The sequence below is a fragment of the Thamnophis sirtalis genome, unplaced genomic scaffold, assembly GCF_051295495.1.
Source record: "Thamnophis sirtalis isolate CommonGarterSnake01/CBP01778 unplaced genomic scaffold, rThaSir2_p1.2 scaffold_7, whole genome shotgun sequence".
Taxonomy (NCBI): Eukaryota; Metazoa; Chordata; class Lepidosauria; order Squamata; family Natricidae; genus Thamnophis; species Thamnophis sirtalis.
In genome coordinates, this window is record NW_028261387.1 from 35,244,402 (window position 1) to 35,268,489 (window position 24,088).

Genomic DNA, 24,088 nt, shown 5'->3' on the forward strand with positions numbered 1-24,088 from the left:
CGGAGTCATCCATGTGGTGATTCTCGCAGCAACTATCCTAGCCTGCCTGGCCCTGGCTAGACCAAATCTTGCATTTTTGACACAGCTGGAAGGTATGTGGGTCAGAGAGAGGGGGCAGGAATCTGACCAGGGATAGGACAAGTTAATTAAAAATTATGCCAGCTGAGAAAGAAGACGCCTGCAGGCAAATATCAAAAGAATTTTAGACCCACTTGGTTAAGGAGTGGAAGAGGGGGCCCGATCACCCCCCTGGGCCCGGGATAGCGTCCCTTCCAAACGGAACCAGTGTATCCTAATGAGGCTCTAGGTTTGTGTGGGAGGTTAATCTGCTGCATTTCCTGTTGGTGGCCATGAGCTCCCGGGGCCGCAGGTCAGCAAAAAGTGTGTTAGAAATAGAATATGGGAGGGTGGAGAGTGTTCCTTGAACGCCCCTCCAATACATGTTGAAAAAAAAACCTTCAGAAAAGTTTTAGTAAAGTCTCTGGCAGAGAAATTACCCTCACCCCCATTGCACAAGCCTCAAGGAGGTTGTTTGCAGGGATCGGTAGTTAGAGACACATATGCTGTTGTTAATTTGAATTTGAATTTGAATTTATTTGTATGCCGCCCTTTTCCCTGAAGGGACTCAGGGCGGCTCACAACTCAAAAGGTTAATCAGGTTGCTGCAGCCTGTCTCAGTTGTGAAAAAACAACCCAAAGATAGGATGGAAACTTCCTTTGGAAGTCCTTCTACAGGGCTCCCAGGTGCTGTGTGGCTAATAGATTTCCCCACAATATTCCCAGAAATTGGGATTTAGAGATCTCTTGGTTTTGTGTGTACTAAAAGACATTGTGCCAAGATTTGGGGTGCCTTTCTGCAGGGCATCAGATTCTGGCCACCATGAGATGAATCAAGGCCCCACCCAGATGCAAATGATGTGTTAATGATCTTTAAAAATATGCCAGCGTGGGCTGGGAGATCAAGAATTTGGACTTTTAAAAATATGCCAGCGTGGCTGGGAAATCCAAATTATGGAACACCCCAGGGCAGAGACAGGTATTAACAATCTATTGCATAAGGAGATAGAACATTGGGCATAACTTTGAGCAAAAGTAAGACATTTAGCAGGTAATAAAAAGGTAAAGCCTATTGAATGGGACGATCTCGGTAAATTGGACTTGATTAATTTTATGTACTGTCTGTTGAAATTCTAAGGTGTGTCTAAGTCTTTGTGCACCCTCAAGGTAATTGAAACTAAGATGTCTCCAATCCAAAAGGACACGAGAAAAGTTTCATTCTTGTAGTTATTGTGTGTTTAAATTATTTGATTTAACAACAAAACCAACTAATAGGAGACAATTATTAAGGTTTTTTTTTTGGTTGTAGCAGGGTATTGTAGAATATGGATACTGAATTTTGCCCTCCTAGTCAAACCACCATATGAATCCACAAAAGAGACATAGATAAGAGATAAGAAACAAAAGAAAAAGAGGGCGTCTGAATGTTTTAGCTTGCATGTTTGTCTTTGTTGATGTGTTTAAGTGTTTAAAAAGAGAAAGAGAGAGTGTGTCTCTGAGATCAGTGCCCTCCACCTGTGTAGCCTTAACATGAAGTGGTTGACACTGAAGGGGTAGGAGACCCAGGGAGACAAAAAGTGGAATCAGATATTGGTTAGAATGAACAAACGGTCCCATTAGGTGGGGCCAGGAGAAAGGAAACCAAAAAAGGTTACAAGAGGAACAAATCAAGTGGACCACAAACCTGGTCCAAGGGAGCAGTTGAGACAAAAACTCAAATTGCCCCTAAGGAAAATTTTATTGCCAGAAGCTGAGGGGGAGCTACATAAGGTGTGGATATGCTCCATTCTCAATGACTGATTTATATAATTGGAAAAATCAAATTCCTGCATATAAAGAAAATCCAGATGAGATGCATGTCCATCCATTTTTCTGAACTCACCAGTCTGCTTGAGCTGACATACAAATTCTGATGGAAATTTTATTAACCCCAGAGAAAAGAAGACTGGTGAAGATAACCATGAATAAGCCTTTGCAGAAGGAACATGAAAAAAAAAAATCCAGACTGGACATGGTTACTGAAGGAACCAGATTGGGAACCTAGTCCATTCAGCTGAAAAACTATTGGACCTTAGTTTTGGTAGGATTCAACAAAAGTTAAGAATTCAGAGAAGGTCTATTAAATTCAACAGAAATAGGATGAAAATCTAGAGGAAATCCTAGAATGCATTTATCAAAACTTTAGGCAAAATATCACATTCGAATCTGAGTTTGAAGAAAGTAAGAGAATGATCAATATGATCTTCATTGGTCACTCTGCAGATGACATTAGGGTAAATAAATAAATAAAATACAGAAGACAAAAAGGGGGGGCATGACAAAACGTATGTTAATTGGGCTCAAATTTCAGAGAAGAAAGACAGAAAGAGTGGGAGGCTATGGAACTTGCCGGAAGAATTGTCGAGGAGGGGCCAAATAGATAGAATCCATGCCCAGTCAGAGAAAGAGCCTTCCAGTTAGCAAGAAAAGAAAGCCATGAAGGTCTGTGTGGCTTGAATAAATGGAAATTGCATGAAAGGTCTTTATAAAGAAAGAAAGAAAGAAAGAAAGAAAGAAAGAAAGAAAGAAAGAAAGAAAGAAAGAAAGAAAGAAAGAAAGAAAGAAAGAAAGAAAGAAAGAAAGAAGACAGGATGCAACGTAAAGCTGAATTGCTGACAGTTGCGTTGTCAAATAATTCCAAAGCAGAGGTCAATGTATTTGGTGAAAAGAAAAGAAAAAAGGCCACTGACTACAAAAATGTCCCAAGACATGCCTGAATGCCCAGTTCCTCTTTTGAGGTGTGATCCTATGCAAAATGGGAGTTACACTGTCCTTTGAGGAAGAAAAAAATGGCCCTAAAATGAGGCACCCCCCCAGATGAGATATGGCGAGTAATGGTGGTTCAAGAATTTAATCCACCAGGCTATGCATCTCATCATGTACCAATAATTATACAAGTAAAGCCTCCAGCCATGCCTGTCTGCCTACCACCTCAAATACATAGGTACAGCCAAAAACTGTTTGCTTTTGGGGAAAACCTAGTAACTGGTCACAAGAGGCAGTTTGCTTGCCAAGGATTTGAAAAAATAATAATTCACCTACCTTTTTGGCAAAGTAATGCGCTACTCCAATAAGACAATAGGAAATGAGTGAAAAGAAGCTGTGTGCCAAATTGCAGGATGAGGATTTCAAATTTTGCGCTTCTAGCCAAACCTCCTTACACATTTGCAAAGGGGGGTGAAAAAGAACCCTTTGTTTGGGGTTTAAAGCAGAAACAAGTGTAAAAAGCCCTGAAGTCAGGCTCTGATAAGAAAAGGGAAGTTGGCAACAAACTGTGGCTTATCTATGTAAACAACTGGACTGTGTTGCAAAAGGCTGGCCACATTGCCTAAAGATTCTAGCCACCACGGCTCGTGATAGAAGAAGCTAATAAATTAACTTTTGGACAGGCTACTTTTATTTACACAAGCCATGCAATTCAAAGAATTTTAGAAATGAAGGGACGTTTATGGTTAACAAACCCAAGTAGCAAAATTATGGGCTTTATATGGAGCATTACAAGAGAACAAAGAATGAAGGGTGAACTTCTGAACTGACTCTATATGCCTTCCTTACTTTGCATATCAATACTGCTGATTATGGGGAAAGGTGTCTTTTAACGGCCTCAGGAAAGAAATTAAGCAAATGTGTGAATCGCACTGTTAAGGAAAAGATAAGATTTACCCCATGTAAAGGACTCTAAATCTGGATGGTTGGATCCAGCAGAAAAGGGAAAAGCAGCTGACAGAAAAACAAGGCTGTCAGCAACCCGAGGTGATCAGAGCCACCCTGACATGATAACTTATGCAGCATTGAAAAATGTGAAGGAGACTGAGCTCCAGATATTCCAAAGCAGAAGAACTCCATCTTACATTGACCACTTACATGCACTGTGTGCCCATGTAAGTGAAAGGTGTAGCATGTGTGCTCAAGTCAACTCAAAGGATATTATCCCATGGATTCATTAGCTATTGATTTCACAGACATGCCCAAGTGTGGGCTATATAAGGCAATTGTAGTCATAAATGGGTGAATGCATTGCCAATGGCACTTTAGTCTGTGTGATACTCTATGCAAAAGGGAATTGGGTTATCTCCTTTTGAAGTGATGTTTGGGAGACCCCCAGTTATAAGTGCTAACTTGAAAAATCATATAGGGCACCTAGGTCAAATAGGGGCCTTATGGGTGAACCAAAATGGTGAGAGAACTGAAAAGAAATACAAGAAATCCAGCAATACTGTGTGTCCCTCAGTCCACCATGTCTGACCACCCCTAGTCATAATATTCAGGTGGGAGAAAAAGTATAGGAAAAACACTGGAAAGGAGAAGAATTTGAAACCTAGATGGAAGGACCCGTATACTGTGGTCATGTAAATAAAAGTGTTGGAATGCAAGTTTTGGATTCACTGGACTCAAGTTAAGCCAGCTGCTGATGTGTATTGGAAGGCAGACCAGGATGAAGCCCATCCTCTAGTGATATGCTTTAAAGAAACACTCCCTATAAGCTTCCCTACCGGCAATGGTAAGCTCTTACAGGGCAGAAGAAGAAGCCTACTGAAGTCACCCTCTGGAAGCTGACTTCTCAACGTACGACTGAAGAATTGAAGGAAGGAAGACAACGTTCCATTTATTAGCTATAAGATGTATTAGAAAGTTTGAGCACCTGTCAGGAAATGGCAAGCCAAGTATTCATAGTCATAACTACTTTATCTCTTGCTTTAGTGAATGTACTTAATTGTGTATTGCATATTCATCCCCAGGAATTGCCCCCTCCAGAGGAAGACAGTTGCTGAGGCTAAAATCATTGACTGTGACAAAGAGGAGTGTGAATCTTCTGTCGACACTTATGTTTGAGGAACCGTGGGAATGGGTTCTTTGCAGTATAATAGGAGCCTGGCATTCCTGTTCCTATCAGAGGAACAATGCCCATCTGAAATGTATCTTGCCCCCAGGAAAATCCTTGTAGATGTAAAATTGATTTGCATCATGTCTCTGCTCACAAGATCTTCCAACAGAAAGTCACCTCCACTTGTTTTTTTAAACCGAAGGGAGGGAAATTTGACCACTGGAAGCTGCCCAAGGCCATTCCACCCACCCTGAATTCCTGTTTGGCTTTCAAAACAATCCAATATGGGAATTTGTGTTTACTTTTGCAATATCTCTTTGAAGGACCAGGCCTCAGGAATAAGTTAATGGATCCTAATCAAGAAGTTCCATTATAACTCCTGAGTGATATGATCCTAGCAGGAATCTTACAAGTCTGGACTAATGGAAGAAACCTCCGAGCCCATGCCTTCTCCATGAACATCAGCATATGTGTAGGAGAAAATGGAGTTTTCTTTCTATGTGGGAGAAATGCATATCTATGTTTATGCACCAATTGGACTGGCACATGCACTCTAATAAACCTCCCTAAAATGGGTGGTAAGTAGGGAACAGACCTTCCCTGTACCCCTCATGGGACATGTCCAGAAAAGAGTGCAGCTCCTAATTCCGCTATTAGCAATCTTGAGAATAAGGACTGCAGTTGGAACAGGTGTAGGTGGAATGACCCACTCCATTACACAGTTCAGGCAGCTGTCAGAAGAATTCCAAGAAAGCCTGAACCAAATTGTGAACTGGCGTGTCATACATATTTTAACTGCTGAAAAACGTGGGCTATGTGTATTCCTGGGAGAAGATTGCTGTTTCTATATGAATAAATCAAGAGCGATCTGGGGAGGGGTAGTTAAAGAACTACGAAACCCAGCTTCCTCAATTGGTTAAAGACCACAAGACTCTGAATGGTTCTCTTGGCTACCAGAAACAGGTTGGATTAAACAAATGCTGTTGCTTTTATTATGTGGAATTGCAAGATATTATCCCTTCCATAATATCCTTGCTTAAACAGCTTGTTATGAGGTCTGTAAAAGAGATACGGGCTGAAAAGGAGTTAATGTTAATGGAAAGCTTAATCCCACATACCCTCATGGAAGATGAAGCTTCAGATACTAGCTCCTATATTCAAATTGCACTCATAGAAGAAGGGAAAGTGATTCTGGAAGACAAGCCCTAAGATGTGTATTGATGTGCTATAAGATTTGCTATTCTGTATTCTGCATGCTTGTATTTTTAATCTAACAGGCTAGACTCAATTGTGGGTATTAATAGAGTCTAGAAGGGGGGGATAAAGCAGCCGTAAAGTGAGATTTGGACATTAAGTGTGAAAGCTACTGGGTCAGGCTGGACAGCCTCTTAGAACCCCTTTACTTCTATATTAAAAGTCACATAGACAAGAGTTGGAACTTGCAATAGAATAACAGGGACAGTTAGAAGTTACTTAAAGGAAGTGTCCCCATTCACTAACCACAGGATGTTCTCGCCAACGTCCCTATGTCGAAACTTGTGTTGAAAGTCCAAACCACAAAGTTCAATTAAAGTTCGTTAATAACACGTAAGCCATACCTGAAACAAAAGGAGAAGTAAGATCCCATCTCCTTATAAGGTTTTCTCCTCAAGGTAACCACTAAGAAATGTGTTAAGTATTTCCGTGTTGCAATGCTTTTGAGAATGTATAAGAATGTGTGCTTCGATAATTAAGGGGGTTCAGAACTTGCAATGCTAAGCCATGGGCTAGCTTTCTGAACCTGGCTGCCAAATAAACTTTCCCTGTATCCTGAGAAATCTAACGCCTGTCATTTTCTGCAACAAAAATGCCCCAAACATTTCCTGCTTTAATTATACCACTTCCTGGTTTGTCCCAGCAAAAGAGCCACCTCATCATTTCATTACGTTTTTAAATGCTGGTGGAATCTCTGCCTGCTGCCTATAAGGATTTTAAAAGCAAAGACAAATACCCACTGAACTTGGCTTGTGCATAGCATTTAGTATTGCTATTGATCTGTTGGGCTTGATTTATTCGATTTATTCCCAACAGAACCTACAAAGCAATTCTTGGACATTCTTATATATAATCCTGCAGATTAGTCTGAACCACTGGTCTCCAAACTTTCTGATTTTATCAATGCCATCTGAAAGAAGAAAAAAGAGCATGAATTCCAAATGGATGTTTTCTTATTTATTGATATATTATATGCATGTACTACTGCATATATATTGGCATACTGCATGTACTATAAAGCATTTATATTGCAAATGCTTTAAAATATCTTTCAAATATGTAGTTTATATATTCAGTTCACTATTAATGCAGCTTAATTTCCTGCTTTTTAAGTATAAACATTAAATGGAAATACAACATTCTAACATTTTCTTCCTGCATTCCTGGACTATGTATATACATATCAATCAATCAATAAAATAAATAATTGTACACCCCACTTTGGGGACTATTAGTGTAGGCAGACCTGGCATGTATAACTGAAACCTGGCTGGACCAAGAGGGACGAGTCCCCCTCTCAGAAATGTGCCCAGATGGGTTCCAGGTGCTCCACCAACCACGACACCAAAAAGGGGCGGGGGAGTAGCAGTTATTATCCGAAGGTCGTTAGCTCCTCGCAGGATCCCTCCCCAGAGATTGTGGGGTGTTAGTGTCTCCTCTTGAAGTTGGACCTAGGGGTTCAATTGGGCTTGTTCTTGATGTACCTACCTCCCAGCTGCGTCACAACAGCCCTGCCTGTGCTCCTAGAGACAGTAGCCGGGTTGGCAGTGGAGTTCCCCAGACTAATGGTACTGGGGGACTTCAATCTGCCATCTCTGGGTGAACACTCTGATAGGGCACAGGTGTTCATGGCTTCCATGACAACCATGGACTTGACCCAAGTAGTTCAGGGTCCAACTCATAGAGCGGGACACACACTCGACCTTGTATTTCTCTTGGGGCAGTGGAGACGTGATCTTGAATTAAGGGGAATAGAGACCTTGCCCTTGTCATGGTCAGATCACTCCTTGCTGAGGCTTGACTTTAGGATGCTACTCCCCCATCACAGGGGGAGGTGGAGCCGATTAAGTGGTTCCGCCCCAGGCGCCTGATGGACCCTGAGGGATTTCAGAAGGAGCTTGGAGAGATACCTGACTCCCTTGTCCACAATTCGACAGAGTCCTTGGTCGCTGCCTGGAATGTTGCGGCGGCTGAGGCACTGGATTGGATTGTGCCTTTGTGGCCTCTCCGCGGCAGTGGATCCAGGAGGGCACCTTGGTTTACCGAGCAACTCCGGGAGATGAAGTGCCAAAAGAGACGCCTAGAGCGATGCTGGAGGGCTAGTAACTCCGAATCTGACTGAGCACTATTAAGAGCCTTTATCAGGACTTATTTAGTGGTGATACGGGTGGCAAAATGTATACATTTTCCCGCTCTTATTGCATCCACGGAATCTTCCCCAGCCATCCTGTTTAGGGTGACCCGCTCCCTCCTGAAAGGTGAGGAGGCGGGGAAACCCCTGCAGGGAAGAGCTGAGGAGTTTGTTCAGTTTCTGTCAGATAAAATCACTCAGATTCGGGCAGACCTGGACTCCACTTGGGCAGTACCAGCGGAGATGCCGAGGGAGAGTCTTGGTCAGATTTGCTGGGATGAGTTCGAGTTTGTCACTCCTGAGGAAGTGGACAAGGCCATGGGAGCGATGAGTGCCTCCACCTGTTTACTGGACCCGTGCCCCTCCTGGCTGGTTTCAACCAGCAGAGAGGTAACACGAGGCTGGCTCCAGATGATTACGAATGCATCTTTGCAGGAGGGGTCTTTCCCACGTCCATTAAAGGAAGCAGTGGTGAGACCCCTCCTCAAGAAGTCTTCTCTGGACCCAGCTATTCTCAAGAACTATCGTCCTTTTTCCAACCTTCCTTTTCTGGGGAAGGTTGTCGAGAAAGTGGTGGCGCTTCAACTCCGACGGACCTTGAATGAAGTGGATTATCTAGAGTCCTTTCAGTCTGGTTTCAAGCCTGGGTACAGCATGGAAACCGCTTTGGTCGCACTGACCAATGATCTCTGGCGGGCTAGGGATAGAGGACATTTCTCTATCCTGGTGCTTCTTGACCTCTCAGCGGCCTTTGATACCATCGACCATGGTATCCTGCTGCGACGGCTGGAAGAGGTGGGAGTGAGAGGCACCGTTTTATGGTGGTTCTCCTCTTACCTCTCTGACAGGTTGCAGTCGGTGTTGGTCAGGGGGCAAAGGTCAACCCCTAGGCCCCTTAAATGTGGTGTGCCACAGGATTCGGTCTTGTCCCCCCTCCTATTTAACATCTACATGAAGCCGCTGGGTGAGATCATTCGACAGCAGGGGTTAAGTACCATCAATATACAGAAGATACGCAATTGTGTCTCTCTGCCCCGTACCAGCTCAGTGTAGCGGCGGACGTGATGTGCCGATGCCTGGAAGCTGTCAGGATCTGGATGGGAGTGAACAAACTTGCACTAAATCCTGACAAGACTGAGTGGCTGTGGATGCTGCCCCCAAAGGACAGCCCACATAGTCCATCCTTAATCCTGGGGGGTGAAAATTTACACCCCTCAGAGAGGGCCCACAATTTGGGGGTCCACCTGGATCCACAGCTGACACTGGGACAGCATCTGTCAGCTGTGACCAGGGGGGCCTTTGCCCAGGTTCGCCTGGTGCATCAATTGCGGCCCTATTTGGATCGGGAGGCACTTCAAACGGTTACTCACGCCCTTGTCACCTCAAGTCTGGATTACTGCAATGCGCTCTACATGGGGCTACCCTTGAAAAGTGTTCGGAGACTGCAACTAGTCCAGAATGCAGCCGCGTGAGTGATATTGCATGTACCGAGGTACACCCACATTACACCTATCCTCCGCGAGCTGCACTGGCTACCTATTGGTCTCCAGACGCAATTCAAGGTGTTGGTTATTACCTTTAAAGCCCTATATGGCTTAGTACCTGCGAGACCGTCTACTGCCACATACCTCCCAGCAGCCAGGGAGATCCCACCGACAATGTCGGCTGCCCGGAGGAGAGCCTTCTCTGTGGCTGCTCCGACCCTTTGGAATGAGCTACCCCCAGAGATCCGGACCTTACCCACTCTCATGGCCTTCAGAAAACTGTTAAAACCTGGCTATTCCGGCAGGCCTGGGGCTGTTGACCTCATTGTTGAGGTCCAGCCCCAATCAGAACGAGTGCATGTGTTGCGATTTTAAATCTGTCTTTTTTATTTTTTATTATTTCTTTTTCCTCTTCTTTTTGTAAGCTGCCCGGAGTCCTTCAGGATTGCGTGGCCTATAAATTTTATTAATAAATAAATAAATAAATAAATAAATAAATAAATAAATAAATAGACAGCTGACAGCAGTATGGAAATCTGTAATGCCAGTTCAAGCAGCTATCATGGGCATTTGAAAATTATCAGAGCCTTTCAAATGATTCCTGGATAGCACCTTTGGCCAAATAGAGGTGACTTTCAAGATTTCCATCAATATGTCATTCCATTCATCAGATTTATGATTCAATTATCAATTGGGGGGAATTTGGAGGAGGGGATGGGAACTTAACTGTATAATAGAAGCCCTATCCCTTTTATTTGTTTGTGGCACCTTTTTAAAAGGGATAGATCTTCAATCACATGGTCTACCGTACTGTATTTCTGGATTTCCTGCTGTTTATAATACTTTAAAACTGGTTGGACTCCTTAAATATAGAATATATAAGGTCTGGTGCTATCAAACTTTAAAAATAATATAGCATCATTAACTAATACTGGGACAAATATGGCACAAATCTATTGAGAAAAAACATGCTGTGTGATTATTTGGAAACAGAAATAGAAAATCTATCATTTTACAAACAGTGAATGGGCAAGCTACATGATTAGCAAGAAAACCAGGGAATATACTTTTGAAGTCACTGAAGATCTGAACAGGAAGAATTGGCCTTGCTGAACCCATTTGAGAATTTATCAAATCTTGGACCCAGGGTTTCAGTATTACCAAAAACTCAGGCCAGACCAAACCTCACAGAGGGGGATAAAAACTTGCTCTCAGCTTTTGCACGATGGGTTCCTTTGCTTTCCTGCCTCCATTTCTGTATATAACATTGGCCCCATTCACCAAAGACCCAAGGGACCCTATCATGATAGCTAGCTGTTCCATAAACTTCTGGGTGGTCCCATAAGAAGCAGGAACTTCTCAAGCCAAAATATTTGTGGATCTGAAAGTGCTATAGTAACTGTTCCATGAAAATAGATCTTTGGGCAAATATTTAATCAGGGTGGTTGAAACTTCAGTTGATGCTTCTGTGAAAGACAAAGCTTCCTTGACAAGTAGTAGAGTGCATAGTTTAAATAGCAGTACAAAAGGATGTATGTTAATAGTAGCTGTAGTTAAAATATACAGAATGTATATTGTATATTGTAGGTGACAAGAATCAGGAAACACCTTGGTATTTACTTTAACTAGTATTTATAAGTTGCAGTAGCAATAATCAAGGTATAAATGTGTAAGACAGCAGATAGGAGATCCCAGTTTTTGACAGAAGCATAGTTTAATTAAATAGAAATAGGATGAGATAATCATGTGCCAAGGTGATAAACTGTGTCACTTAAAATGAGGCTACTAATTATAAATAATTTGCAATGTTAAAGTTTACAACTTCCCTGCCAGGTTCTTTTAAAAAATATTGAAGGGAGCTTCCGGGGGAGGGGTCTGCCGTTGCCGGTGGCTCAACAGAGCTGCCCTCAGAGTTCTGGTCTGTATATCTACAAGATCTATAGATATCTCTCCTTTCAGGTAAGAAAGGAGCAGGGAGGAACTCAGTCGTTAGAATCCTCTTTGTAGTTCACAGCTTTTTGTTTTTCGCTGTGAACGGAGAAGAGGTTCAACAAAAGCTGAGTTTTTTTTTTACTCCAGCCAGATCTTCTCAGCTGTTTTTTTTTCAGCTCAAGGCAGGTCGCCCCCCCCCCCTCAGGACAAAACTAAGCTATTTAAAATCAATCCGAGCAGCGACCATTCCTGAGAAGCCTTTATTATTATTATTATTATTCAAAATACCAGCTTCAATTTTATAAAAAACTCCTTTGTCTAACTGCTTTTCAAAATGGCGATTTTATAGCTTCCGCATTTGATATATGATATATTTAATTAGCCCTGTTTTCCTGAAGACTTCTCTTTACTAATTGCCAAAAGTTTATTGAAAGTATTTTATCTTAAATCAAGGTGAGCAGAGACTTTGTTTGTTTCCTTTTTATAATGGCTCCCAAATCAAAGCAGTCTAAACGTTTTTTTAACAATACATCCCAAGCAATTGCTATAAAGCCACAGCTTTTGCCTTCTACGCCCTCTACTGGAGATTTGTTAACGAAAGAATTTCTTTTTGAAACTCTTAAAGAATTTAGAGAGGAAATGAAGCAACTTATCTCGGAATTATGTGATAAGCTTGATGCCAAGATTGCTCAAACAAAGGAGGATATGATCGGGGTCATAACTGTAATGACAGATTATATTGCAGGAATGGAAGATAAACTGGAGATTTTGGAAGAAGCTAATTCTAATCTGACATCTAAAATTGAAATGTTGCAACAGGAAGTTGAAAACGCAGAAAGACAACTTGTTATGACAAATTATAAAAAGACTGCATTTGCAATAAGAGTTAGGGGATTGCGTGAAAATGAACAGGAGAATTTGAAACAGACCTTTTTTGAGGCTTTCAGTCGTTTGGTGGGAAGTCCGGGACTCAACTTTGATTGGCAGATCCAAAAAATTTACTGCCATAATTCGTGGGCAGCAAAACAGAGACAGCTTCCGAGAGATATAATTATATATTTTGCTACAAGAGAATCCAGAAACGCGATACTACAAGAGTTTTACAATAACAGGCTGCGAATTATGGACAGGACTTGATCGTTTTCAAAGAAATACCACCCCAAATGTTAAGAGCCAGGAGAGACTATGCTTTTCTAACTAAAGAACTCAGAAATAATCAGATACAGTACAGATGGGAGGTGCCATTTGGTATTACAGTTACACTTGATGACAAAAAACATCGCCTCAATTCTGTTTGGGAAGCCCGAGACTTTTACTATAAGATCCTAAAGGCGGGACTTCCTGAATTACCCGGACTTGGACAAAGACAAGGAGAAGTAGAAGAGAAACAACAAAACACACAACTACAAGGCGGGAGGTATCATTTTCCCCCTCCAGAAGGGCAGAGGAGCAGAGAACAAGGATTTAGTTATGCTTCCAAAACATTTGCTTAATTTTAATTTGAATAATACTTTGTGACTTCTGTCTTGTATAAAATGGTATAGTGGTATACCGATGAAGAGACATTAAGGCTGAAAGAAATGACGCTGATTTCCTCGGAAAATATATTGTATGAGACTTAAAAAAGACTTGATGGATAACTCTGAACTTTTATATAAATTGTTTATGATTTATTTTCTAGGGTGAGGAGGGTGAAGTTGTGGTTTAGATTGAATAGAGTTGGGACGCCTGGTGTAGATGGGAGGGTAGTGAAGGTTCAATTAGAGCTTATTTTGAGCCAGAAAGTAAGTTGATTTTTATATAAACTGTTATTGGAATATAATGTCTGGAAGGATATACCCAGGGAGTGTGCAGGAAGGCGGAGCAAATATGAGAGGAGTACGGATGAAAATAATATATATATATGGACACGGGTGAGGTAGGATGAGAAGAGTTGGAAAAGGAAACTGAGAGAAGTATTTGAGATGTGTTTAAACTGCTTTTTAGAGAAGGAGGTAAAAGGGACAAATTAAAGGTTTGGAAACAGACAGATATTTAGACAAAGAGATAAGGTCCCTAGCTAGAGTAGAATTCTATTTGATTAACTTATTTGGTTTCAATATAGTTTGAAATCCTGCAAGTAATAAATTAATTGAGATTAGGAATGATGTACATTGTTTAAGTTTTAATAATGATGGGAAGCTGAGTTCAATGTAGAGAGTTTATTGATTTTTTCCTTTTTTTCTTTTTTTCTTTTTTCTTTTTTTATTCCTTTTTTTTCCCCTTTATCTTTTATCTTTTAATTTTTAATCTATTTGGTTTCAATATACTCTAGACTGTGTTTGATAAAAAACTATGCTGGGCATGGGATCTGGGAAGTCGGAAGGGGGCTTGGGAGGGGGGTTTACTGGGGGGAGGGGGGAAATATAGTTTCAATTTCCAAAACAATAAGAATGCACTTGTATACTGCTGCTCTTTTTTCTTTTTTTTCTCTTTTCCTTTTATTTTCCTTTTTTTCCCTTTTCTTTCAATTTTAGTATGAAATACAAATCGAATAGATTAATGAATAGTAGAAATACACCGAAGCGAGGAGTAGAGGGAAAGAAGAGGGAGGAGTAGAGCGGGAGTGAGAGGGGAATGTAAGGAGGGTGAGATGGAGGGAAGGGGAGAAAGGAATGTCTGAGGGGGAGGGGAAGTAGAAGAGGGGGATGCTGGAGGGGAGAAATGAAAGTTGGAGGGGGAGAAGAAAGGGTGTGTGGAGGATGAAGTGTTATGTTGGTTTTCTATAGTGGAATAGAAGATGAGTTGTGTCCTGATGGTGCTGCCTATCCCACATTTTTCTATCTCACCAAGAAGTAGGTTGTGGTCTACTTTGTCAAATGCTTTACTGACATCTAAGTATACTATGTCCATAGCATTTCTCTGGTCCACTAATTTAGCCACTTTGTAAAAGAATGCAATAAGATTTTTCTACCATGATTTGTTTTTGACAAACCCATGTTGGCTTCTAGTAATAACTTTACTTATTTCTAGGTGTTTACAGAGTTGTTGCTTAATTATCTTTTCCAGGATCTTCCCAGGTATTGATGTCAGACTTATTGGCCTGTTATTTTCTAGATCCATTTACCACCCCTCCCTTTTTTTGAAGACAGGAACTAGATCAACTGTCTTGCAGTCCCTTTAAAGTTGTCCAATGCTCCATGATCTTTCAAAGATATGGTTCAGTGGTTCTGAGATCATGTCTGCCAGCTCCTGTTTAATCTTGCCACAATAAAGATATGTGTCTTTGGGAAGGGAACATCTTTATTTCCTTAAGATACAAATGCATATTGCACAGTCAGTCTCTTTACATCCCACCTGAGATGTTATCAGTTCTGGCTTCAGAGAAAGGTTTCTAGTCTTATCCAGTATTAATATTTTAACTATCCCAAAGGTGAGAAAGTCTTTGCTTAGGGCTCCAAAGTGCAAAGGAATAAATATAACCAATGTTCCCTCTAAGCTGCGCGGGTGTGCGGCCACGCACATGGCAACAAAACACTGCGCAGCAGTTTCCAACTGCCGCCCAGAGGTTTTTGTGAGATGCCTTCCACGATAATAGGAGAGGAGAGCCAGCCTGGAGACAGCAATCACAAGGCAGAAAGTAGCTGAGAGAAGGGGTGTGGGGGTTGGGAGAAGGCATGGGACGGGCTCCCAGGAGTGGCTGCTCAGATTTGCCATTTGAGAGAGAGAGGGGGGAGGGAGGGAATAGGAGAAGGAGGATGAGGGGATGGAGGGAGTGAGGGAGAGGGAGAGCGTGTGTATCCCTCCTTCCTTCAGCCCAACACTCTCACTGGCATCCCGGCCAGATGAGAAGGACTGCAGAGGGTCTCCTCGAGTCTAGGACAGTGAGTCATTCAATGGGAAACGTGCCTCTTGGAAGGAATGACCTCCTGTCTCCGCTTCTCCGTTTGGTCGTTGGGCGGCAGATTGAAAGTGGGAGCGAAGCCGGGTCATTCCTTCCAAGAGGCAACTTTCCCACCGAATGACTCGCTGCCCTAGACCCTCTGCAGTCCCTCTCATCTGTCCGGGATGTCAGCGAGAGTGAGGGAAGAGAGAGAGAGAGAGAGAGAGAGAGAGAGAGAGAGAGAGAGAGAGAGAGAGAGAGAGAGAGAGAGAGAGAGAGAGAGAGAGAGAGAGAGAGAGAGTTAGTTAGTTAGTTAATTAGTTAGTTAGTTAGTGGGCAGACTTAGCACCTTGTTTCTCTGTGTGTTGTGTATATATACATGTCTCAATGGGTGCAATTGTGCAAGCATTTTTTTCCTCTTTAAAAGAATTTTTGGATTTCTCCTCACCAAACCTTTAAGACTGAAAGAGTTAGAGTTGAAATATAAAGAGATTGTCAATCGCTGTTAGATTGAGAGGCAATTATGGACTATCTTGATTATATCCTCCTTAGAAAGAATATGCTACTGTATGGTTGAGAAAAAGATCAAACTTCATTCCATGGAAACCCAACAAAGTTCATAGGGAGGGTTTCTTTCTACGATGGGCTTCTTGGGTCAATGTGAATATCAGTTATCAAAAATGTAGGTAAAAAGTTAAGCAGGCAATAGGCAATTACAAAAAGGGAAGCCAACTTTCTGAATCTGTTTCTTTGCACTTAGTGACATAAATAGACTAATGTTCTGAAAACCTGACCTAAATTACTATATATTTTAAATAGCTGTAAAGCTATGCTGAAAAAGTTGTTCTCACGGTATTGTGATAAATTCAATAAAAAGAAGGGAATTCTTGATGAACTTAAGGAGAAATGAGAGTATTGGATAGTAAATGGACAAATAAAATTACCAATCAAAGAGAATATTTGCACCTCAGGGTTGAAATGAGATGTTCTCTTACTCTTTCGTCTTCCTCTCTTCTCTCTCTGTCTCTCTCATCCTCTTTCTCTTTGTCTCTCTTCTCTTTCTTTCTTCTTCTTTTCCATTCTTCCTTCATTTTCTCTCTCCTCCCTTCTCTCTCCTCTTTGTCTCTTTCTGTCTCTCTCATCCTCTTTCTCTTTGTCTCTCTTTCTCTCTCCTTCTTTCCCACTCTTCTGTCACTTTCTCTGTCCTTCTCTGTCTCTTTCTGTCTCTCTTCCCTCTTTTTTTCTTCCTCTCTCCACTCTTTTATCACTTTCTCTCTGTCCCCATGCTTATCTTCGATTGATCATGTTTGCAATAATGTACCTTCTTTCCTAAATAGGCGCAGTTCCCTTACCAGACCCCTCGCTCACTCAAACATACACACACACTCATGGACAAAACCATTTTTCTTCATTCCAATTCAGATCCTATAAATCAATTGCTCTGTGAAACATCTGTGAAAAAAATTCAGGTGCTCAGGCATGAAAATGTGCTGCTCAAATACTATACTTTTCCACACACACTGAAAAAAAATTGGAGGGAACATTGAACTCTCAGAAAAGAAAAGGGGTGGATGGGTGAGAAATCACAGAGAGACCATAAGAGATTTCACTTTGAAAGGAGAAAATGTAATCTTCTAAATGCTATTTTTATTATATGTACTGTATATATGCATGCTTGCATGGGATGTGTGTGTCCTTAGGATTGCAAGCTTACATAGGCATTGAAAGCTACTTGAAGTTGCTTGGTATGATTGATGTTGTTTAAAAATGAAAGTTCAGATATTTTGAACTAACAGATTGTATGCTGATGCTTACAATGAATCTTCTAAGTGTCATCTGTCCAGTTCTTTGTTCAAACAAAAAGAAATATGGCTGTGAGATTAGATGACTAAATTTGCTTCTTAGGTATAGCATCTCATCATAATGAATAGTGGGGTTTTCTTTTCTTTTTAAGAATTAAAAACACAAAGCAACATTTGGTCTTCTTAAGGGCAGAACTCAATTAGTTGGGAGTGGGTCAAAAATCAATATGGAGTCTTCATAAAAACAAATCAACATATCTCTTCTGCAATGTTCCCTCTAATTTTTTTTCAGTGTGAGCGGAAAAGTATAGTGTTTGAGCGGCACATTTTCATGCCTGAGCACCTGAATTTTTTTCACAGATGTCACCTAAGACAACAACGAAATCAGTATTATTTGAAACTCAAAGTTATGTTTATTCAAGGTACCCGCTTAATTAAAAGTGTTATATAATATCAGTATCACTTAACAATGGTCCTGCTTAGCAACCAAAATGTTGGCTCAGAAACTCTGGCATTGAAGCGTGCAAGTCTTAAAGCTGTCAAGTTACAAGACCCTCGCACCCCTAACCCTTTAGGAAAAAAACCCCAGGGGTCTTCAAACCTGACAGCTTTAAGCCTTGTGGACTTCAACTCCCAGAATTCCTCCTCCAGTCATGTTGCAGCAACATCATCTGCGTGGATCTGCTCCATCTTCGGTTTTTTCACAGGAGGCAGGGCTGCTGCTGAAGATGCCAACGAGCCCCCACCACCACTAGAATATGCATTTGTTTAGCATGACATAGAATAGTCTTTCAACCAGAAGTATGGAATAAAAGAGAGACTGATAAATATTAAAAAATAAAACCAAAAAGCAGCTATTTATTTGAGTTCTAGATAAACATTTAGTTCAGAAGAGATTAGAATAGAATAGAGAAAGAATAGAATATAGAGAATACAATAGAAATAGAATTGGAAGAGACCTTGGAGGTCTTCTAGTCCAACTCCCTGCTTAGGCAGGAAACCCTACACCACTTAAGACAAATGGCTATCCCACATCTTCTTAAAGACTTCCAGTGTTGGGGCATTCACAACTTCTGGAGGCAAGCTGTTCCGTTAATTGTTTTAACTGTTAGGAATTTTCTCCTTAGTTCTAAGTTTCTTCTCTCCTTGATTAGTTTCCACCCATTGCTTCTTGTCCTGCCCTCAGGTGCTTTGGAGAATAGCTTGACTCCCTCTTTTTTTGTGGCAACCCCTGAGATATTGGAAGACTGCTATCATGTCTCCCCAATTCCTTCTTTTCATTATACCCAGTTCTTGCAACCATTCTTCATATGTTTTAGCCTCCAGTCCCCTAATCGTAGAATAGAATGACAGAAGGGACCTTGGAGGTCTTCTAGTCCAACCCCCTGCCTAGGCAGGAAACCCTACACTACTTAAGACAAATGGTTATCCAAAATCTTCTTTAAAACTTCCAGTGTTGGAGCATTCCCAACTTCTGGAGGCAAGTTGGTCCATTGGTTAATTGTTCTCACTGTCAGGAAATTTATCCTTAGTTCTAGGTTGCTTCTCTCCTTGATTAGTTTCCATCCATTGCTTCTTGTCCAGCCTTCAGGTGCCTTGGAGAATAGTTTGACCCCCTCTTCTTTGGAGCAACCCCTGAGATATTGGAAGACTGCTATCATGTCTCCCCTAGTCCTTCTTTTCATCAAACTGGGCATACCCAGTTCCTACAACCGTTCTTTATATGTCAATATCATTTAGACAAAGTTGATCCCCTTATTCTCCACTCCAGAACCTTGGAGTTTGAAATTCTTTGGTTCTCTTCTCCCACCCTCTGTGTTCCCACGAGGGGATTAGCATCACAGCTCAACTGCCCCCCTCCCACCCATAAAGACCAGGAGAGCATCGCTGCGCATAGACAAATGCTACCATAGCAACTATGGCGTTGTCTGATGTCTTTCTTGCACGCTAAGATGGACTGACGGGGTGAAGCATAGCTTGCATTGTCCCTAGTGCGGATTCTTTTCCCAGCCTTGGTCACTTTACGAGGGGTGGACTTCAGTTCCCAGAATTCTTCAGCCAGGGAAATTCTGGGAGCTGAAGTCCTCCGTCCCTCCCTTATTCCTGTTTCCTTTTCCTTCATTATATTCAATTGTTTCAATATTAAGTGTAATTCTTCCTTCCTAACATTTTTCCATTTTTTTCCTTATATTCTTTTCCATTTCAACATTGTCTTTGTTCCTTCCATTCTTCCTTCCTTCTTTCAATCCTTCCAATATTTTTTCCTTCATTCCCTTGTCTGTTTCAATATTAAGTACATTTCTTCCTTTCTTCCTATACTTTTTTCCATTTTCTTCCTTATATTCTTTTCCATTTCAACATTGTCTTCCTTTTTTCCTTCCTTCCTTCCTATACGTCTTTCCATTTTCTTCCTTATATTATCTTTTCTGTTTCAACAGTCTTTGTTCCTTCCTTCCTTCCTTCCTTCCTTCCTTCCTTCCTTCCTTCCTTCCTTCCTTCCTTCCTTCCTATACTTCTTCTTTCATTCATTATATTTTCTTTTCCATTTCAATTTTAAGTGTAATTCTTTGTTCCTCCTTCCTTCTTTCAATCCTTCCAATACTTTTTCCTTCATTCTCTTTTCCTTCAATATTAAGTGCAATTCCTTCCTTCCTTCCTTCCTTCCTTCCTTCCTTCCTTCCTTCCTTCCTTCCTTCCTTCCTTCCTAAGTTATTTCCATTTTCTTCCTTATATAATATTTTCTGTTTCAACATAAAGTGCCTTCCTTCCTTCCCTCCCTCCCATCCCTTTCTTTATGTTTTCTTCATGCTTTCTTTTCTTTTTCCTCTGCTCTTTTTAAATCCCCCCCCTTCTCCTCCTCCTCTACATTTAGGTTGGATTAGTTTATACAACGGTCATCAAACTTCTGAAGTAAAAATAAATAAATAAATCATATTTAAGAAGAAGAAGAAAAAGGAAGACGTTTTTAGTTAAGTCAAACGTTTTAATAAAAGTTTCATCTTTTAAGATTCGTCCAACACATCCAATTGTAACCTTAACAGTAAAGAATATCACCCCAGCTGCTAAAGGTTCAACCAGTCTGAGAACCATTGAAAAGACAACAGTGCAAAATCCAAAAGACACAACTTCCTCACCGCCATTGCTTTGGTACCAAATCTTTGAGGAAGGGGCTCCAGAAAGAAGGAGGAGGAGGAGGAGAAGGGAACCAAAGAGAGGCTTTTACCGGGTCTGCGCCCCACAGCCAGGACCGTCCTTGCGCCTCAAGCCGCGTTTCTTCCTGCAAAGCCCTTCGGGCAACCCGAGAGTTCCGCTTGACGCCAGAAGGGCTTTGCAGGAAGAAACGCGGCTTGAGGCGCAAGGACGGTCCTGGCTGTGGGGCGCAGACTCGGTAAAAGCCTCTCTTTGGTTCCCTCCTCCTCCCCCTCCTTCCACAGCTTGCATGACGCTGCCGCCCAGGCTGAGAGCTGCCGCTGAAACAAGTTTGGGGAGGTCCTTTGCGGGCGGCCAGTTCTAGCCGCCTGCAAAGGACTTCCCTACGTTTACTTTGAAAGAAATCTGCGCGGCAGTTAGAAACCTCTGCGCGGGGGTTTCTTGCCATGTGCGCGGCCGCGCAGCCGCGCACCTTAGAGGGAACAGTGCTCTTCTGGGACTCAATTCTCATGAAATTTGCCTTTTCTCTCAAGATATTTAACCTAGTAAGGAAGTTGTTGGGTGCAACTGGCTTCCTGTAAGCTTTTTAAATTTCCTACAATATTACTGTAGGTGAACAATAGGTTAAATATCACTGGGGCACAAAGCACACCAAACCTTTATATATGTGTGTATTTGTGTGTCTATTAAAGGTAGGAGGGGAACATTGTCTATAGAATTTACAGTTCATATAACCCAAAGTTGAAGTTCAATGCCACATTCAGCTTGCAGTTAAACTCTCAAAAGATCTACAGCATTGTATTATTGAGGGAGGGTGAAAAAGATATTCATCCCACTGACACTTATTTCTCTGGGCCTTTAAATTACTATTATATTACCTTTTTGCTTCAAAGAAAATGTGTCCTTCAAAAAGTTTATGCCTTTCCAGTGAATCATTTTGGAGATTTAAATCCAAGTGGTTTAGCACAGAAAGCTACAATCTTTACAAAGTTGCTCAATAAATGAAGAAGTTATTAGACAGTAAGGGGGGGGGACCTATTTTTGCCATAGTTTCAGCTAAGAGAATAATAGCTCTTCTGAACCTGAGGGATTTTTATTTTTATTTTAAAAGAAAAATCTTGAAAATCTCTATTATTCCCTTGTGACTATGCTAGGTTTTCCCTTATCCCCATTCTCTTTTCAAAGCCATGGTGATCATATTTTAAGACCCAATAATATTTCATAAATTCCAGGTGGCATTGTACATTGGTTTGTGTACAAATATGAAGTTTAGCTATTTAAATCCTCAGTTGGTTGCCAGAAATATGCTGCTTGAGATAAAGTTTTTTATTGCTTTCCTTGGTCTCATTGTATTTTAAATAGGCTACCTGAGTAGCCTATTGTATAGTTGATTGCCCCCCCTCCTCCTAGTGCTTAGCATACTAATTATTTGGCCACCAGAAGTATCTATGGAGTGCTATAAAAGGTCAAGATGGTAACAACAACTGTGTGATTGAAGCCTTAAATGTCTTGCACTTTAGGCAGCCCATATCAACACCAGTGGACATTCCAGACTGCAGCAAGGCTATGATTTGCAGAGTTGAATGTCCCTTATTGCATATTTACTATAGCTGCTAATATCTAAGTCTACTCTCTTTTTTACTTCTTTTTTTGAATTAGTGTAACATAGGGTTTTCCCAAAGCAGCTAGTGTAACATAGGGTTCCCCACCGAGCAGTGCAGTGGTCTAGAGGTGACATGCTTGCCTCCCACTAGGAAGATTGAGAATTTAATCCTAAACAGATGTCTCTCTATCAGGGCGCAAAGAGAAAATATTTGCTACAAACTCCATGCAGGCATCAGGCAAGGCATCCAACCAGCAAATGCTCAGCTCCATTCAGTTGCCATGGCTCCACCCCAAATTAAGGGATTAAAGAAAAAAAAGGCTTCCCCATAGTGGTCAATATTGATACCCAAAGGTCAATGGGATCATCCAAGGGGTCAATAAATGTCAGGTGGGATCAAAAGAGGGTCAGTTAATGTCTGGGGGATCAAGTGGTTGACAAATGATGTAATATTTATTGGAGTGAATATTTTTTTTGGGGGGGGTCTCTATAGAGTTCCACTACAGGCTCTAGTCTTAAAGGGGAGGTAGTTAGCAGCAAGATAGTACTACCCAGGGTTGGATAGTCAGCCATTATGACAGCAGCCTTGAGTTGTCTCCTTGCTCCTTCAGCTATTCCTTGCTGACCTTGAAGCAGTCAAAAAGATGTTGAGACTCTACAAAGAGTGCAAAGAAGAGCAACAAATATGATTAGGAGACTGGAGGCTAAAACATAGGAAGAATGGTTGCAGGAACTGGATATGTCTGGTTTAATGAAAATAAGGAGTAGTGGAGACATGATAGCAGTTTCCAGATTCCAATTTCTCAGAGGCTGCCACAAAGAAGAGAGAGTCAAACTATTCTCCAAAGCACCTGAGGGCAGGACAAGAACCAATGGGTGGAAACTAATCAAGGAGAGAAGTAACTTAGAACTAAGGAGAAATTTCCTGACAGTTAGAACAATACTCAGTGGAACAACTTGCTGCCAGAAGTTGTGAATGCTCCAACACTAAGAAGATATTGTATAACCATTTGTCTGAAGTGGTGTAGGGTTTCCTGCTGAAGCAGGAGGTTGGACTAGAAGACCTCCAAGGTCCTTCCAACTCTGTTATTCTATGATCAAGTTGGAAATTACTGTGATTGTACTTTGCTTTCCTCCATTCCTTCATTCCCCCATTCTTTGAAATGTTCACCCCAGCTCCGGGATAATTAGCAAGAAGACAATTGACATTCATATTTGCATTCATTGGAAAAGAAAGGATAACAAGAGAGTAAGTAGGCACACAATGGAGAAGACACTTGACTTTGCATAATGTTTTCAGGGCTGCTAGGGACACCATTTTCCTTTCAAGGTGTATTGCAATGACCCCATTGTCACATGATCATGATTGCCAATGCTCTCTGTCAACTTCCCACAAGCAATGCAAAAGTCAGCTGGAAGTCAAAAGTTGCTCCTGCTCCACTGCTGTTTTGCCTACCTGTGGGTCATTCTGTTTACCTGTTTACGTAAGTAAATATTGACTTACTAAATTTTGCTTGCTACTACAATTATTTTTCCATTTAAGATATATACTCTTCTTAGATGATCATACAGTATTGGGGTGTGTGCTGTCCCAACAGTATATAGCCAATTAAGAATTAGAAGCTGTCTCCTTTAAGCAACTATCTCATGGGAAATGTAACTACCTTATGGGAAATGTAGTCCCATAACATGTGACCACATCTGTGCTCCCTGATTGGGCAGTGGGGTATTTTGCCTGGGAAATTGTTTTATTACTGCACACTCACTGAATCGCTATCAGCACTACCAGAAGCAGCTTTGCACCAGCGGCATGGGTTAGAGGAATTAATGTCTTTTTACACTACGTGATGGGACAGATCAGGGAAAGTCAGAAGAATCTTAACACTGAACTGTAAGTTTTGCTATTAAGGATTCCTGACAATAAACTTGATCTGAAAGTTATTCCCAAG

At 41.4% G+C, this 24,088-nt stretch overlaps 1 protein-coding gene across 1 annotated transcript in view; it reads right to left on the minus strand.

Moving 5' to 3' along the window:
• Positions 1–24,088, minus strand: part of SLC5A9 (solute carrier family 5 member 9) — a 57,013-nt gene that overhangs the window by 26,528 nt on the left and 6,397 nt on the right. The window lies entirely within an intron of this gene.